We start from the raw sequence: 17,172 nt of genomic DNA on the forward strand, positions 1-17,172 counted from the left end.
CCTTCCACAGCCTCACTGAGGGGTTTTGGGTATCCGGAGCTACTGACAGTGTATACTCTCCTTTTAGAATAATATGCAACATCAACTTCCAGCAGCAGCAGACTGGCAAGTTAGATTACAATTATGGCATATCTCTTAATGTAAGGATTTAAGCAGGGGCTGCAGGGGTCCATGATGACCAGATTGCATTCACCTGGCCTGAGCTACACTTAGCAGAATTCCCATGCTAGAAAGATCACTAGAGGAGGAGGGACCAGTGGCCTTTGACAAAGGACCCTGGGAGACTCTAGTGAGGCTTTTCCTTAAGCTGTACAGACTGAATAAGAAGGTGAGTGGTGCCTGCCTCAGGGCTGGGGCACTGAGGAAGCAGAGGTGGAGTGGTGTGAGCTCAAGAGGCATTCGCAACAATGTTTGAAGGCTCAGCCCTTGACCTTGTCCATCTCTGTATTTCTCTCCGCGTCTTGGATGAAACAGAATCAAAGACCAGCTTATCAAATTTGCAGTTGACGCAAAGCCGGAGGGATTGTTAATAGGAAGAATGGCGGAATCAAGGTTCAAAGGCATCTTGACAGGTTGGAATAATGGACTGAAAACATGTAAAAGGGATAAATGTAAATTCCTGCAGTTAGGTGTGTGTGTGTGTGTGTGTGTGTGTGTGTGTGTGTGTGTGTAGATGTTTCATAAACAGATGTAAGAAAGAAAGCTTGAAAGCAGAAATGACCGCTAGACAAGAAGCCAGCGTTAGTGTTCAGAGCAAGAAAAGGGGAAATAAAGCGTTAATTAAATGTATGAGAAACTGTATTATATAATTTAAATGGCTACACGCTATGCAGATGGTGACGGCACTGTCCCTTGTACCCACTTTGCAGATGAGGTAACTGGGCTCAGTGATGCTATTAACAGCCTCACTGACTCCTGTAAAAATCTGATGGAATTGTACTTTGAATCCAGGGCTAATGCAGTGTCTATCTCTTTCTGTCTGCAAGGTTAGTCTTGATTCATCTAATCTAATCACAGCAGTTCTTTGCTCTTTGCCAGGAACAGTCTGGAAAGTGACGCGCCATTCAGAGAGACACAGGGCAACTGTGTGGAGGAGTTTTCCACGAAGTTTTCCCTTTTGTTGAAAAGAAGCCCTGGTACGGAGGCACAGTGGCACAAACCTATAATCCCAGTACCCGGAAAGCCGAGGCAGAGGGTCAGTGTATGTTTAAAGGTGGCCTGAGTTACAGTGTGAACCCCTGGATCAAAAGAGGAGGGAGAGGGAAGGAGGAGGTGAAGGAAGCAGAGGAGGAGGAGGAAGAGGAGGAGAAGCAGCAGCCACTGTCGTAGACATAACTGTCCCTGCCTATCTTCTATCCCCAGCTATGGGCTCTGACACTGGGAGCGTCGAATGACTATTAGACAGCTGAATGCAGCAGCTGGGGGTTGAAGAGGTAGCCCTCTCCTTGGCTGTCCAGAAGACACTGGACTAGCCAAGTACAGCCCACCTGAGATGCCTCCCAGGGAGATGATAACCCACGTTCCTGACGAAGCCCATGTGACTTCAGGGGTTTTGTTCTGTTCGCTGTAAGCATCTTGCCTAATATTCCAGACCTTGCAAGATTTGTTGGGCCTGACAAAATTACTTTTTGGAATATATATGCATGTGTGTATGCACACACACACACACACACACACAGAATGGGGGGGGGGAGAGAAAGAGAGAGAGAGAGAGAGAGAGAGAGAGAGAGAACTGTTTCTTTCAGCCCTACATATGTAGACCTGACACCGTTTTGAGAACGATCTGAACCAGAAGCAGGTGGCATTTATGCAACCCTGACTCCAGATTCTGGGCCCAGCAGTGCTTTGGCGCTCGCCATGTACCAGTGTGCACAGTGCTCCTGGGTGGTTCTTAAGACTCATCCCACTTGGTACACCAAACTCTCAGGTTTGCAGCCTCTGTTTCTCACCACTGCCCACTGTGGGAGCTTTTCCCAGTCTGCGTGTACCAACTCCCTTTATCTTAACTATAGTGTATATCCAGGTTGACTCTGTGACCAGGTCCCTGGCTAAGAACCAAGGCAGTATGCATGCATGTGTGTGTGTGTGCGCATGTGCCCCAAATCTGAATCTTTCCCTGAAATTTTTCTAAACAGGCATCTGGGATTACAACATGGGAAAGTGGGCTTTAGACCTGGAAAAAGCCACACACCCCAACTCATGGAACAAACTGGCGTGCTAAAGAGAGGAGGAAGCAAGGGCAGCCTAAGATCAGGGTAGGAAGAGATGGATGAGGGTAAGCATGCCACAGCCTCCTCCACTTTGCATTTCCCACATAGTTACTGCGACCCTCTGATCTGGGAGAATCTCACAAGTCTTCCTGTTTTCCAGAGCTGCCTCTAGAATCATCTTGCTGGCCCAAGATCATGGATTTCTTGATATACTGCCCAAAGCACCTGGTCTATCGGAGGAGCCCAGTGAATGTTGGATGAGCATGTGTGTGTGTGTGTGTGTGTGTGTGTGTGTGTGTGTGTGTGTCTATATGTGTGCTTGATAGGTTTATGGCATTAGAGCTCAGAGAATTCAGGATGGGGTCTTGGCCTCTCCCATCACCATGGTGCTCCTTGGTCCTGGAGGTGTGCTCATCCATTTGCAGAGGAACCTTCCATGGGCAACCCAGTGAGAATGAAGCTCTCCAGAATCTGTGTGCCAGGATGTAGCCATGTGTGAGAGTGGAGGTCAAGTGTCCAGCTCTGCTTCTGCTTGACATTGCCGAAAGTGTTGTCAGCCCAGGCTTGAGAGATGACAACAGATGCAAGGTGACAATGAGCCGAAAGATGAGGAGCATCTTGATGAGATGTAGGCTCTGTGTGGTCATTAAACTCATGTCTTTATCCAGTCAGCAACTCCGCATTGAGCATCTACTTCATCCAGGTTGGAAGATCAAAAGACTTAACACAACAAAACATTTCCAGGAAAACCTTCACAAGCCACGCAGTATGTGTTGAAGCCACTGCCCTGGGACTGCTAGAATAAAAGCAGCCAGACAAAAATGAAAACATGTGTATGGCTGAGACCCCTCTGAGTTTCCCCAGCATGCTGAGCCTCCTTAGCTTCAGGCTCCTAATGGGGCTTCTGGTCTCTTTGTTGATGAGCCTTTAGCTTCCATTAAGACCATAGGCTTCTTTTTAAAATATTTTTGCCATCATTTATATTCATTCACCTCGTGTGTATGTGTGTGTGTGTGTGTGTGTGTGTGTGTGTGTGTGTGTGTGTGTATGTGTGTACTATGGCATGAGTGTGATGGCCAGAGCCAACTTGAAGAAGTCTACTCTTTCAGTCCCTGTGTGGGACTCAGGAATTGAACCCAAGATGTCAGACTTTGTGGTAAGTGCCTTTATCCACTTAGTCATCTTGCTAACCCAAGACCATGGACTTCTTGATATACTGCCCAAAGCACCTGGTCTATCAGAGGAGCCCAGTGAATATTGGATGATCATGTGAGTACATGTATTTGTGTCTTTGTGTGTGTCTGTATGTGTATATGTGTCTGTTTACCCAACGTACTTGGTATATCAGTCGGGTGAATTGGATGTGTGTGTCTGTGTGTATCTGTGTGTATCTGTGTGTCTGTGTGCCTGTCTGCCCAAAGCACCTGGTATATCAGAGGTGCCTGGTGAATGTTGGATGAGTGTGTGTGTGTCTGTGGGTGTGCATGGTTGTTCATGTGTCTATCTGTCCTTTCAAAACACCTGCTATACCAGAGGTGCCCAGTAAATGCTAAATGAGCATGTGTGTGTGTCTGTGTCTGTCTGTCTGCCTGTCTTTGAGTATAAAGAGACCAGTTTCCTAGAAGAAAAGTAGGAGGTCCTCAGACTGGGAGGACCTGAGACCTTAGGGGTCCTGAAGGCTTGTGTCGTAAAGACGACACAAGAGATCGTGTTTACAGCTTCAAAATCCTGTCCAAAATTCTTGGTTGAGCGTGAACAATAGTACAGTCTCTCCCTCTCTGTAACACAGTGGTGAGGGCTCCTTTGTCTGATTAAGGGCTGTCGGGATTGATTGATAGGCTCCCTCCGGACAGCCGAAACCACTCTCCTCCTGACAGCGCCAGTGATAGCCAAGCGGAAACTGACCCCGGCTGACACGCTCATCTCAAAATATCTCTGTTTCCTTGCCGCCAGGATAGAAGAGCTGTCACAGTAAAAGTAAGGGCCCCGCTGGGGTCGGGGGCACTGGCTTCTCCCAGGACTGGTGATGAAGGATTTGGTGATGTCAGGGTTCAGTTGAAGGCCAGACCACATGGACCCTGAGAAACTGGCCTTGGGTGGATTGTGTTCTGAGTAGTGGCTCTGTGTCCAGATCTCGAGGCTGAGCCAGGATGAGCAACACACTGTCATCTACAGCATCAAGACACATTTACTGAGCTTGAACTGTGTCTAATTTTGATTCTGTCGAATCAAGGGACAATGGCACCATTACAGCCCTTTCCTATGATGTCTTGTAATATACTAGCAGCGGTGACGCTAGTCATTGCTGTGGCCTGTGGTGGGGGAGAGGGGATCCCAATAACTGTAGGGCAGGTTTGAAATGTGTCCCCAAAGCTGACTTTTTCAAGTCCTCACACCAGTGTCTCACAATGTGGCTTTATTTGGAGACAGGTTGTTGCTGGTGTGCTTCCTATGAGGCCAACCTGGCACAAGTGGATCTGTATCCATGTGACGAGCGTCCTTAGAACAGACATTGAGATGGACACACAAGAGCAGAATGGCACATGACCTGGCATCAGAAATCAAAATGCAGCCCGTGCAAGTGAGGAATATTGGGGCACACCACACCACGCCAGGGATGGCCAGTAAGCCTCTGGAAGCTAGCAGAAGTGAGAGAGGGTTCTCTTCACAGCTCACTGTGAAACAGTAAGGATGCTTAGTGAACTCCCAGGAGCTAATGGAGGTGAGATCTCCTTGCAGCTTTTGGAGGGAGTGTGGCCCTGCTGGCTCCTTGTCTTCGGGCTTCAGTCGCATGCTGAAGGACCATGTGTGCTTGGTAGGCAGGACATGTGTGACTCTTGTCTCCGCTTTAGGGAAAACAAAACTGAGGCTAACTCCCTGGCACCCCGAAACCATCTCTATTCCAAGGCATGCTGCTGATGACATCTTGCTAAAACTGAGCTAGCAAGCTAACAGGAGTCCAGGGAGAGCAGGTTCCATAGTAAGAGATGCTCCCCAACAGGCAGAGTGACCCAGAGACTGCCACTTCCTCAGGGAGAAAGCGGGGCAATGAAAGCCCTGACATGACCCACCCCTGTCCCACTCTCCGGGGTCCTCGTTCCTTGCTCTGGCTTCAGTATCTCCCCACAGCGGGACACAACTTGAAGACATTACTCTCTGTTGTTAGTTGGTTTGGTGTTTTGAAGCAGAATCTTATTCCGTAGCCCAGGCTAGCCCCAGACTTACAACAATCTTCCTGCCTCAGCCTCCTGGAGGGTTGCAGGCATGTGCTGCCATATTCGCCTCAGAGTGTACTCTCTAAAGAGTAACTGGGGACCCGTTTGGCAGGCCCAGAGCTTCCATCAGAAAGCTGGCTTGGGAAAGAAACATAAAGAAATTAAGGGACTGTTTCCACTCTTGGAGAATCATGGCTTCCTGAGGATGCTGCAGATGGCAAAGGGGCCTATGAGCTTCCTCCTACACAACAAAGAAACAAGCATCCAGGAAAGTCCTTAGGATCCAGTGTCCCTTCCTGCCACTCCTCTCCTTAGGCCACCTTGTCCCGGGTGTAAAATGGGACTACTGCTTCCTTGCCAAGGAATGGCTAGAGAGATCAGGGTTATCTAGATGGCCTGGGAATGATTACATACATGGGATTGTGGCTCACTGACCTGGGACAGTGACCCAGGCTAGAGACTGGGAGAAAGAAATTTGAATTCTTGGCCTAGACATGGGTCACTGCAGCCTCTGTGTTGGTCCCTTCACACCGCACACTTGGTGGGGGGGGGGGGCGGGACGGGGGCCTGCACTGCCTGGGACTTCTATGTAGCTTGGAACTGTCCCCACAATCCATTGGTACCTGGCTCTCCTCTCTGAACTGGAGACAATCCTGTCTGCTTTTCTGTTTCTAGGGTATAATGCAAGTCCCCAATGAATATTTGCTGATCAAATGGAAGAATAAGACCCCAGAGGGGAAGACAACCTCTTTCCTTAGAAAAACAACTGGAGACTAGGTACATAGGAGGCCAGCGAAGCCAGACAAGCATCTCCTCCATCCCTCACACCCAGGCTTGCCTTAGTGCTGCAGGCAGGTGGAGCCAGGGAACTGCCACCCGGGGAGCTATCTCATCCCTACCACAGACCCTCCCCCCGCCTCCCCACATACCCTCCCGAGCTTCCAGGGTACCATCACTCAGGTCCATTGTCTCCAGACAGACAGTCTCCTGTACCCTCAGGGTGAAGGGGTCCCAGGGCTTCTCATAACTTTCCAGAAGGGCTGGAGACAGGCCAACAAAGGTCAGGAGAAGAGGGGACACCTGCTCTAGAGAAGGGAGAAGGGGCAGTAGATGGGAGGCAGAGGCTGGTCCTCACCTGTGTGCTTGACCACAGACTCGCCTCTTTCTCCAAGGAGAACAACCCTGAGGCTTTAATTATGGCTTGCCACTCATGTGCCTTCTCTTGAGAGATGGCCAAGCTGGACAAGTGAAGGAAATGAAGCTCTCACCTCAGGTGGCTCATCCTGTCAGGAAATTTCAAACTCACAGCACTAATATCCTGGATATAGCAGGGTGGGGCCGCCTGACCGCTAGCCCTTCCCTGGTTCTCTTTAAGCTCTCTGGATGACTTTCCACCCAAGATGGGCCAGGGTAGTCTCCTCCTTTTCCCAGCCAGATAAGTACTGACCCATGGCCACCCAGGGAAAACTGTGAGCTTGCTTTATGGGGGACTCATCCGTCATTTTAAAGATGCTCCAGAGGGGAACACCATAACGTTACTAACGGTTTATCATCGCCTTCTACTGGGAGCCAAGACCTTTTCTAATGCTGCATCCTCTTCATCCCCTGGAGCATCCATAAACTGGTTTAAGTTAGCATATGCTTTTAATAAGAAAAATCCAAGACTAGAGTGCTTCTGAAGGTCACACAGCCGGGAGCGAGACCGGAACCCAGATGGCCCAACATCAGAGCCTAATCTTTGAAGCCCTTACACTTGTCCTAGTTAAGGTAGAAGATGTAAAGGTGTGTCTGTCTGCCTCTGCCAAGTGGTACAGACTGTTCTTGAAGCAGTCAGCAAAGGGCACCAGCTCTCATCATGGAGACAGGTTGGCCCTGAGCTCTGGCAGGCTTATCCAAGAGCCAGGAGTCCTCACCGGGGCATCTTAACACTGGTCAGGAACTTAGTACATGAGAGCAGCTTCCTGAATCCTGGGAGGGGGTGGTTGTGACACAGAGAAGCCCAGCAGCAGAACCCAAATCCACTAGAGTCACCCCTGGTGGCCTCCCTGAGCCAAGCTGGAAGAAGTTACTTGAGGTCAGCTTGCGTAGCTGGGAGTTACTCCTGGTTTCAGACTGAGGACTCTCTAGGGCAAGAGGATTAGACTTGGTGCTGATGAAGGAGGGCGGGGCATCCCTACTTTTACTTGCTATAGGGGCAAAGAAACTCAATCTGGGTCCTGGGTCATGGTTTGCTATTCACAGGGTTTCCTCAAAAATCTCTTGTTCCCTTGAGCCCCACTTTCCTCATCTCTACCACCCAGGTGACATCCTCTATCCGGGTCAGAAGAAGATTCAGAATGTGGTGTGTAGGCACTTGCTCCTGTGTGCAAGCCTTCTGTGATGTGGCTGCAGAAGTGGGGAAGGAGATGTCTTGAAGCCCTAGGGTTCGTCTCAGCCTCTTTGTACCGCCCCCCACCTGGGCCAAATGTGTGAATTTGAGCCTCAGTTCTTCAGTTCGGTGGGTAAAAGGTCAGAAGGGTCTGGTGTCAGCTATTTCCAGCACCAACCCTGCCCCGGTAGGGTTAGGTTCTGATGAACCCCAGCAGGCGGTGGTGGCATAGGGCTTATAACCCCAGCACTCGGGAGACAGAGGCAGGTGGATCTCTGTGAGTTTAAGGCCAGCCTGGTCTACACTATGAGTTTCAAGACAGTCATGGCTACACAAAGAAACCCTGTCTCAAATAAGTAAATAAATTCCGCAATAGGTCATCGGGGCCAGTCCCCCTGAGCTTGTTCCCCAAGCTTTATCCACCAAGCCCGAAAGGACCCCCCCAGTCATGACAGTCATAGCTCAGGTTTGCCTGTCCAGGCCAAGGGTCTTGGGTCTCAGCTCTGGGCATATAATTCTTGGAATTTCCTATTGTGTGAACAATTCACGGGCAGCAGCAGTTTGCTTGGTGATGTCACTGGAGGTCGAGTCCAAGAAGCATGGCTGACTTCCTTTGGCTCGGATTCTCAGAAGGGCAGACTGGTGGTTCACTGTGCTCACAGAGGGGCTTGGCACAGCGCGCAGACACCTCCCCTCATGTCTCAAGGTTTATGTTCATCTGTGTGTATTCTTGTCACCCAGATGAAAGAGGTTACAGGCTCTACACATGAGCAAGAAAACTTGACCAGACAAGCGGGGCCACGCAGTGCTAGGGAGGAAAGTTTGTCCAGACCCAGAACCCCTGCCTGCTCCTCATTACTCTGTCCCCCTCCTTACAAATGTCTCCTGGTCAGCCAGGCACACAGAGCTGCTCCTGTCCCCGGAGGAGGCCTCCGAGTGGCTCCATCTGGACCCGGTGTAGGCTGAGCCGCGTCTCAGACTACAGGGTCAGGTTACTGGGAAATCTGTTCAAATAGCGCATTATAGTTCTATGAATCCAGCTCCTTCTGTTGTCCTCATTGAAGCGCTGAGCGCCCGGGGGCAGCCTGCCCTCCTTCACAGACACATTTGTCATGGGAATTGATTTATAAAGAAATCAGGATGATGGCTTGATTGCTTTTGTTTGAGACGGGAGGACAACTGCCACCTGTCTCTGCCTTCCTGGACTTGACTGGGATGCGGGGAAGCTCCGGTTCTTTGTTCCCACGCAGCAGGGCTCTGGAGAGAACCCGGGGAAACTCAGAGCTAGTACAAGTTGGAATGGTGGGAAAGTGAAGCTTCTAGAATGGTGGGAAAGTGAAGCTTCTGAAACTGTGGCCTTGGGGCCGTAATGTGTGGCTGGAGGATCCAGATTTGGAGCAGGCAGAGATACATGCCCAGGGATTCTGCACCTCAGGGTCGGAAACCAAGAATGGACAGACACAGCTTAGTTCACCTCCCAATGACAAAGGCACTAGAGCAAACCCCAGGAAGTGGAGAATGTAGGCCGTAAAGCAGGATGGCCGTAGAGGTTCTCCGTGCCCCGTAAGTGTGGGAATGGCCAATGCTAGTTCACTGCCCTCAGATAGCCATTGTACTTGGTTACCTGTGAACAAGGTTGCATTGCCCTGAAGTACAGGAGAGCTCATAGTATTTCAGACCGGAGCCCCACCCGTTATTCAGAGAAGGGACTTGTGTAGATGCACCATGACAGACAGCTGGCAAAGTCAAGGACTTCCCGCCTCTTGATCATCAGACTAGGCCAGAAGGAATATCAGCCACCATCCTCAGCCATCAGACAGTGAGGGAAAGGAAAGGTTTCCAGGGCAACCTTGACCTTCAGCCGCGAGAATGAGGCCTCTGTCAATCTGTATTCTCAGCCACATTGCCCTGAGCCTGTTTCAGGTTCTCGTGTTTTCTGGGACTGGACGGCAGAGATTCTACAGTGAACCACAGTCCCAGACAGACGCAGGTCCCAGTGTCCCTATGGCACGGCAGCGCCACCTCTGAAGCCCACACCTCTCCAAGAACAGCAGAATGTTCAAGCCCCAAATGAGGAGAGGAAGCACAGTGTGGGAGGAGCTTGAGTTCCTCCGCACCCTGTACCGAGTCTGCGCTGTAGGGGCGCTAGGTTGTAAGCATGCTCAGAAACTTCCAGAGTGCCTGTGGTGCGATGGCTGCAGGTGGCTGCAGTCAAGTGACTGCAATAGGATCTTGGAAAGACCCAAAGGCAGGTGGGCACATATGCCAGGGCAGCCCAGGGTTCTTGCCAGGGAAGAGAAGTGGCGCAGGAACTTCCCAAAAGAGGTGGGGTGAAGAACAGTGGGAGGAGCTGGCAGGTCTGGGTGTGTGGCCTTAGGTAAGACCAGGAAGTGAAATGGGCCGGTATGAAGCAGCACCCACTTGCTGGAAGGGCTGGAAGAAGGGCAGTGTGCTCACCTGGCTGAGGAAGTTGGAAGGCAAGGCTGGACCAAGGCTGTGAAGTTTGGATGGTCCTCCGGGGCCACACGCAGGCCTGTGGTTCCTGATGGCTCCAACCTTTGGAGTCCTCGCCTCTTTACTGAAGACTGGGCCTTTGCTAGCCACGTGCTACAAAGGGGGCTCCCAAATCAGGCTTGTTTTTAAGTCTCCCCACAAACCCTAGTGGCCAGAACAGGAACTGAAGATAGATGTCCCACACACCAGGTCAAGTAGAATTGGGCCACAGGAATGGTGTGGCCTTGGCCCTCATGGCTCACTGGGAGAACCCTGAAGAGGGAGAAGCCCATTGCAAACCCAGGCTTTTCTCTCTCGGCTTAACACTGTAGGAGGCTTAGATCTCAGGCCCCTCCCAGTACTCCCTGCAACCCATGCACTCCCCACCTGCTTTCTTCTGACTCTGCAGCTACGGGTGGGGCTCTCCTTTGCCTTCTGGAAAAGCTTGACCCCCAGTTCCCACATTGCTCTCATCCTCTCTTATCTTCCCTGAACTTTGGTGTATACATAGATCGACTTGCCTTTACACAAGAAGGGATGATTTAGTCAAGGGACGGATAGCCGTCTTGGGATTCTCTTTGTAGGAGAGGGGCATCTGGGATAACACCACACCAACCATTTTGGATCCTGGTGCACTTAACCATGTCACCATGTGAGCTGTACGCTCTCTGTGGGACTCCGTTTCCGCAGCTGGTACGGAGACCGTTATCGTAGCAACCCTATGCTTTGCAAGATTGAAATCTCCTGAAGAGGCACGGGAACACAAAGCTTCCGGAGCAAACAGCACGCTGATGCGTCATCTTTCCATCCTGTTAGCAAGGCAGAGCCCCTGCAGAGCAGGGCAGGAGCCTTGCCAGAATGACAAAAGCCACAGAAACACAGACTGGAAACCAAGGTCAGCATCGCGGGACCTACTTGTGGAACTGGAGTGCAGTCTGCGGGAAGGATGACCAGGGACAATTTCCTCCATTACTAGGAGCGGAGAAGACAACTACTCATGTGTAAATGCACACACGTGTACATACGCATACATATGTATACATACACAGACAGTACTCTTGTTCCCACTCTAAGTACAACCCCTGTGTTATTTAAAAGGAAGGTGAAGAGGAGGTACAGTGATGCCTCTGGAACTGGACTGTGGACACAGTTTGACTTTGCCTTATTAAAGGTGATGGATGCTCTAGGCAATGCTCAGCATCTGTGTTTGAGCTAACAATACTACAGATTTAAGCTAATAATACTACACTGCAATGTGAAACAAACCAAACGCGCAGTTACCATTTCTCCTGGGTTTCCTATGGTTGGTTTTTTTACTCTTTGGAGGCCCTCCTCCCAGCTCCCAAATAAATACATGGAGACTTATTCTTACTTATGAATGCCTGGCCTTAGCTTGGCTTGTTTCTAGCCAGCTTTCTTGTCTATCTTTTGCCTCTGGACTTAAAAATTTCTTTATTATATATTTCTTTCATTATTTCTTATTCTGTGGCTGGCTGTGTGGTTGGATGGCTGACTCCTGGCATCTCCCTCTCCTCCTTTTCCCTCTCCTTTCTCTTCTTGCTTCTCTTTTTTCTCCTCCTATTTATTCTCTCTGCCTGGCAGCCCCACCTATCTTTTCTCCTGCTTTGCTATTGGCTGTTTAGCTCTTTATTAGACCAATCAGGGGTTTTAGGCAGGCAAAGTAAGACAGCTTCACAGAGTTAAACAAATGCAACATAAAAGAACGCAACACATCTTTGCACCATTAAACACATGTTCCACAGCATAAACAAATTTAATAAATCTATTTCACAACAGTCCCCAGTTGCCTGGGAGGTTCTGCTGATGTGAACCAGGCTGAGATTGGCTAGTTCACTCATGTGCTGACAGTCAGCTGGTAGACTTACTGGCTTGTCTGCAATGCTTTGGATGGGAGAGCCTGGTTTTGCTCCATAAGGTCTTTTATCCTCCAGAAGGTTAGGCTTGGCTTGTTCTTGCAATGATATTTAAGTCCTGGGCTGTTCAGTCACTTGAGGACTGCATTCAGTTTGCTTCCATCCATTGGCATACCAATACCATTGGTCAAAGGGCCTTTGGTGGAAGCTACAGTGGAAGAGGTCTGTAGGGGCTGATGGCAAGGGACAGAGGATGGCGGGTAATTCAGGCTCTCAACCTAATCACCTACAGTGTCCTCTGAACTTAGCTGTCACCGCTACTGCTTTCTTCTTCCACTAAAATTGTGTGTGTGTGTTTCATGTGTATATTGGGTGCACATGTTTATACATATAGACATCAGAGGTCAATCTCAGGTGTCATTCCTTAGGTACTAGCTATGATTTTTCTTTTAGACATGATCTCTCACTGACCTGGAACTGGAACTCACCAAGTAGGCTAGGCAACCCTGAAACTCACCAAGTAGACTTGGTCAACCTGGAACTCACCATGTAGACTAAGCTGGCCTAGAACTCACCAATTAGGCTAAACTGGCCTGGAACCCACCAAGTAGACTAGACCAGCCTGGAACCCACCAAGTAGACTAGACCAGCCTGGAACCCACCAAGTAGGCTAGGCCAGTTGGCCAGAAAGCTTCGGGCTTCTGTGTGGCTCTACATCCCCAGCCCTGGGACTGCAAGCACACACCATATACTTGACTTTTCTTTTTTCACGAGGATTCTGGAGATAAAACTCAGGTCCTCACTACTTTCAAGGCAAGCACTTTACTACTGAGCCGTCCTCCCAACTGCCCCCTCTTTAACTGAGGCTAGGCACAGTCCACAAAACAGAAAACTCAGCTTTTAGGGATGGTTTGTTTCATGGTGCTGGGAGTAGAACTCGGGGTCTCACATGCCAAGCAGCAGTCTACAACTAACTACATCTTTAGATCTAGGTCAGTGGTTCCCAACCTTCCTAATGCTGCAACTCTTTAACACAGTTCCTGGCACTGTGGTCACCCCCAAGCATAAATTATTTCCACTGCTACTTCAGAACTGTAATTTTGCTACTGTTATGAATCTACTGAATGACAATAAATTCACCATGTGACACAGTTTTGTTTTTTTTTAAAGATTTATTTATTTATTTATACAGTATTCTGCCTGCATATATGCTTGCAGGCCAGAAGAGGGCACCAGATCTCATTACTGATGGTTGTGAGCCACCATGTAGTTGCTGGGAATTGAACTCAGGACCTTCAAAAGAGCAGACAGTGCTCTTAACCACTGAACCATCTCTCCAGCCCCATGTTGTAAGGAGCCGCCAGGATGTCGCCTTGGCGAGATAGTGCCAGCAGTCCTACAGCCTGGAGGTATACAAATCCTTTGATGTTGCCGCACAGGCCAGTGTGCTTGGAGCCTTGTTTTGCATTTCAGAGACTTGGTTTCCTGACCTGTCCTGTGGCCTTGGGCCCTAGCAGAATGGCATCAACCAATCAGCATTCGAGCCTCTCACCCTAGAAAAGCGGCTGTCTTTGGGTTTTTCGCTCTCTCTCTAAGTTCTCTCTAAGCTCTCTCTAATCTTTCTCTCGTCCCTGCGCTCTCTCTTCCTCTCTCCCTTGCTCTCCCTTTCTCTGTCTTTTCTCTCTCTTCCCTTCCCCCAATTTTCCTCAACCGAGTGCTCCGAATAAAGACGTGATAGGGAAGGAATCTCGTTTTCATGGCCGTTCATTCCTGCTGGTCAGGAAGCGCGCCGCACCATGTGACACAGTTTTGATGGCAGCACCTTGCTATCTAATCCTAGCTACCTAGGTAATCTAATGTAATGACTGTCTACCCATTCATTGACTGTCTACTTATCCATTGATAACTGTCTACCCATCCATTGACTGTCTACCCATCTGTTGACTGTCTATCCATCCATTGACTGTCTACTTATCCATTGATAACTGTCTACCCATCCATTGACTGTCTACCCATCTGTTGACTGTCTATCCATCCATTGACTGTCTACCCATCCGTTGACTGTCTACCCATCCACCAGTTTGCCTGTCTAGACCTGACCTGGATCCAGAGCAGAAGACAGCTGCGACATTCCAAACCCTGACTCCAGCAGCCCCAGGGACTGTTCCTGGTACCAGTCTGATTTGTTATCTCATTAATTCAGACTTCCTCAGCCCACTGCTGAGCTCAGCTGTAACCTCTTTAAACTTGTATTCATGCTGCAAACTGCACATATGTGTAACTGAAGATAAACTTTATGCGTGGTGTGTGAAATGAGAGATACTATTAACTAATTAATTAACTAAATTGGATTCAAGGAGCCTACATTCACCTCAACGAGATTACCTAGGTAGGCAGGATTATCCAGCAAGTTACTGCCATCAGAACTGCGGCACCAGATGAATTTATTGTCTTTCAATAAATGCTGACATTGCAGAAAGACATAAACGTATTTATCTGTGTTCCCAACATACCACATTCATGACAATTGCCCAGACCACCCCCAAATTCCCAGACTCAAGTAATCCTCTTGCCTCAGCTTTTGAGTAGCCAGGACCATGGATACAAGCCACCATGAGCAATCACAATGTATCATGTTAAACTGAACAACTGAGTGGCACTTGGTACATATACGGTATTATAAGATCATTACCCATATCCAGCCCCCAAATACCTAGTTATTCCTGAATAAGGTCACATTCAGAAGTTACTCCTCATTTCCCCTTCACACCTGCCAGCCCCTGGGCAACCAACAACCATCTGCTTTCTGGTCATTTCATATAAACGGAATATGTGACTTTTTATGTACAGCCTCTTGATATTGCTTTCAAAGATGTGTGTACTTGTGCATGCTGCATCACCAAAGATGTAATATGTATCTCTCCTCATTCTTTTTTCGGCTGGATACTATTCCTTGGTATGTGTGCCACAGCTGACTTCCCCACTATCAGTGGATGAACATCCGGGACACTCCACTTGACTTAGGTGAATACAGTGATATATCATGTTTGTGCAGTTGTCTGTTTGAATACCTACATTCAATTCCTTTGGATCAACTGCCCAGAAGAAAGTAGAATTCCTGGGCCATGTAAGAAGCCTATGCTTAACTTGTTTGAAGAGTCAAGTTTTCTGAATTTTTTTAAAAAAATGGCTGATGTGAAATTACTTGTAGGGCAGCTTAGAGAAAATGTATATAGAGTGTTCTTCAGGCACAACCTCAATGAATGGTTTATACAACTTTCCTTTTGTTCTTTAATTCAATAACCGTTTATTGAGCCCAGGATCAAAAATTATGTGAGATGCTATATAGATATATGGATATATAAGATATAAAATACCTATAAAACATATGTCTATATCTTATAGACATATAAATATGTCCCCAGGGCCTCTTCCAGCCTGTACTTATGATGCTTGCCTTCTTGCTCCTTGCCTGGTGTGTCCTTCACAAGCTGAAGACAAAAGACTCTCTCTTCTTCTCTCCCCTCACCAATTCCCCAGGAGGCTGCTGGCCTCATTGCTCCCACCTGAATCAGTTCAGACCACCTATTTCAAATCTGTCGGCTCTTATAAACGTAGCCACACACCCGCAAAGTGAGATAAGATGGCAGTGGGATTAGTGTGTGTGTGTGAGTGCAAATGCATCCCTGTCTCTTTCCTCCCGTAAAGATGAATTCATTACAGCAAACACTTACCAAAGGAAGGATAAAAAATAAAATAAAATAAAGGGTCCAATTCTCCAGACATTCAGTAACCAAATGTCACCCACATGGTAGGCAATAAAATAAAAATATATGCTTAGCAGAGGCAATCTAAATATGATGTATATTTTGAAGTTGGGTAAGGGAACAGTAGCATAAAAATAACAGCCGGTGTCCAATCCAGGAAAGAGAACGTTTTAAAGCATAGCGTTTCTTTGGGCTGCCATTTCTCTAATATCACAGTGTCTCCAACAGTGAAGCAGGTCGGTTTTAATCTGACAGAAGTGCCTAGTATAATGAGGGTATGGGAATTCTCACCATGGCTCCAATGGGACTTAGAGTCTGTCTCCCTGCCGCCTCCTCCCCCACTCTCCTGCAGACAGCCCAGGCTCAGTGGCCTAATTCTGAACCCCATCTTGCGTCTCAAAGCTTACTCGTAGGCCTCATGCCTTCTGGCCTCCACAGCCTGCCCCTGAGGATGGGAGAACAAGTGTTGCTCTTGTCATTTTATAGATCAGGAAGCAGAGAGCACAAAACTGACCTTAAACCTAGACCTATAAAGTCACTCATCCACCTGTTCACCTAAGAAGAAAAAGATCTTCTTTTCCTGCCTTAGAAACTATCATTTTCTACCCCCCCCCCAAAAAAAAAAAAACCAAACAAACGAACATGAAAAGACTGGCCAAGCCAGTGACAGCCCAGTGTGTCAAGGACCAGCTTCGATAGAGCTCATGCATTCCAGGGTAGGAGCGTGAGGATTAGAATTATTAAGCAAAAGGAACAGAGATATAGGAGGAATAAGAGACAGAAACACAGAACAGCATCAGGAGGGACATTCAGTAAATACTGAATCCACCTCATTTATTTTTCACATGCTTATATATTTCACCCCAAAAAGGAAGGTGGGAGGCAACAGACTTCATTAACATGCTATAAGAAACAGACTTGAATTCTCCAACCTTTGGTCCAGGTGGAACGGATCCACCTCTCTGCCCAAAATACAAATTAACCACACCCTCGGTCAGAATCTCTCGCTTGTAGCCACACCTGTTGTCAAAAACTTTGAGAGAGCAAAAATCAGCTCAAACTCTCTCCAATCAAGGTGAAACAGGCTCACAGCTGTGGGCCCTCACGCCAGTGGAGAGGTGATGGTTCAATGGTCAAGAGTTTCTATGCAGACAGAAGAACTGAGTTAAAATACAGCCACCCAGGTAACAAGCGGGGTGTGGCCTCACATGCCTGTAAGTCTAGTGCTGCCGGTAGGAGTATGGC

The sequence above is a fragment of the Myodes glareolus genome, chromosome 9 (assembly GCF_982192425.1).
Source record: "Myodes glareolus chromosome 9, mMyoGla1.1, whole genome shotgun sequence".
Taxonomy (NCBI): Eukaryota; Metazoa; Chordata; class Mammalia; order Rodentia; family Cricetidae; genus Myodes; species Myodes glareolus.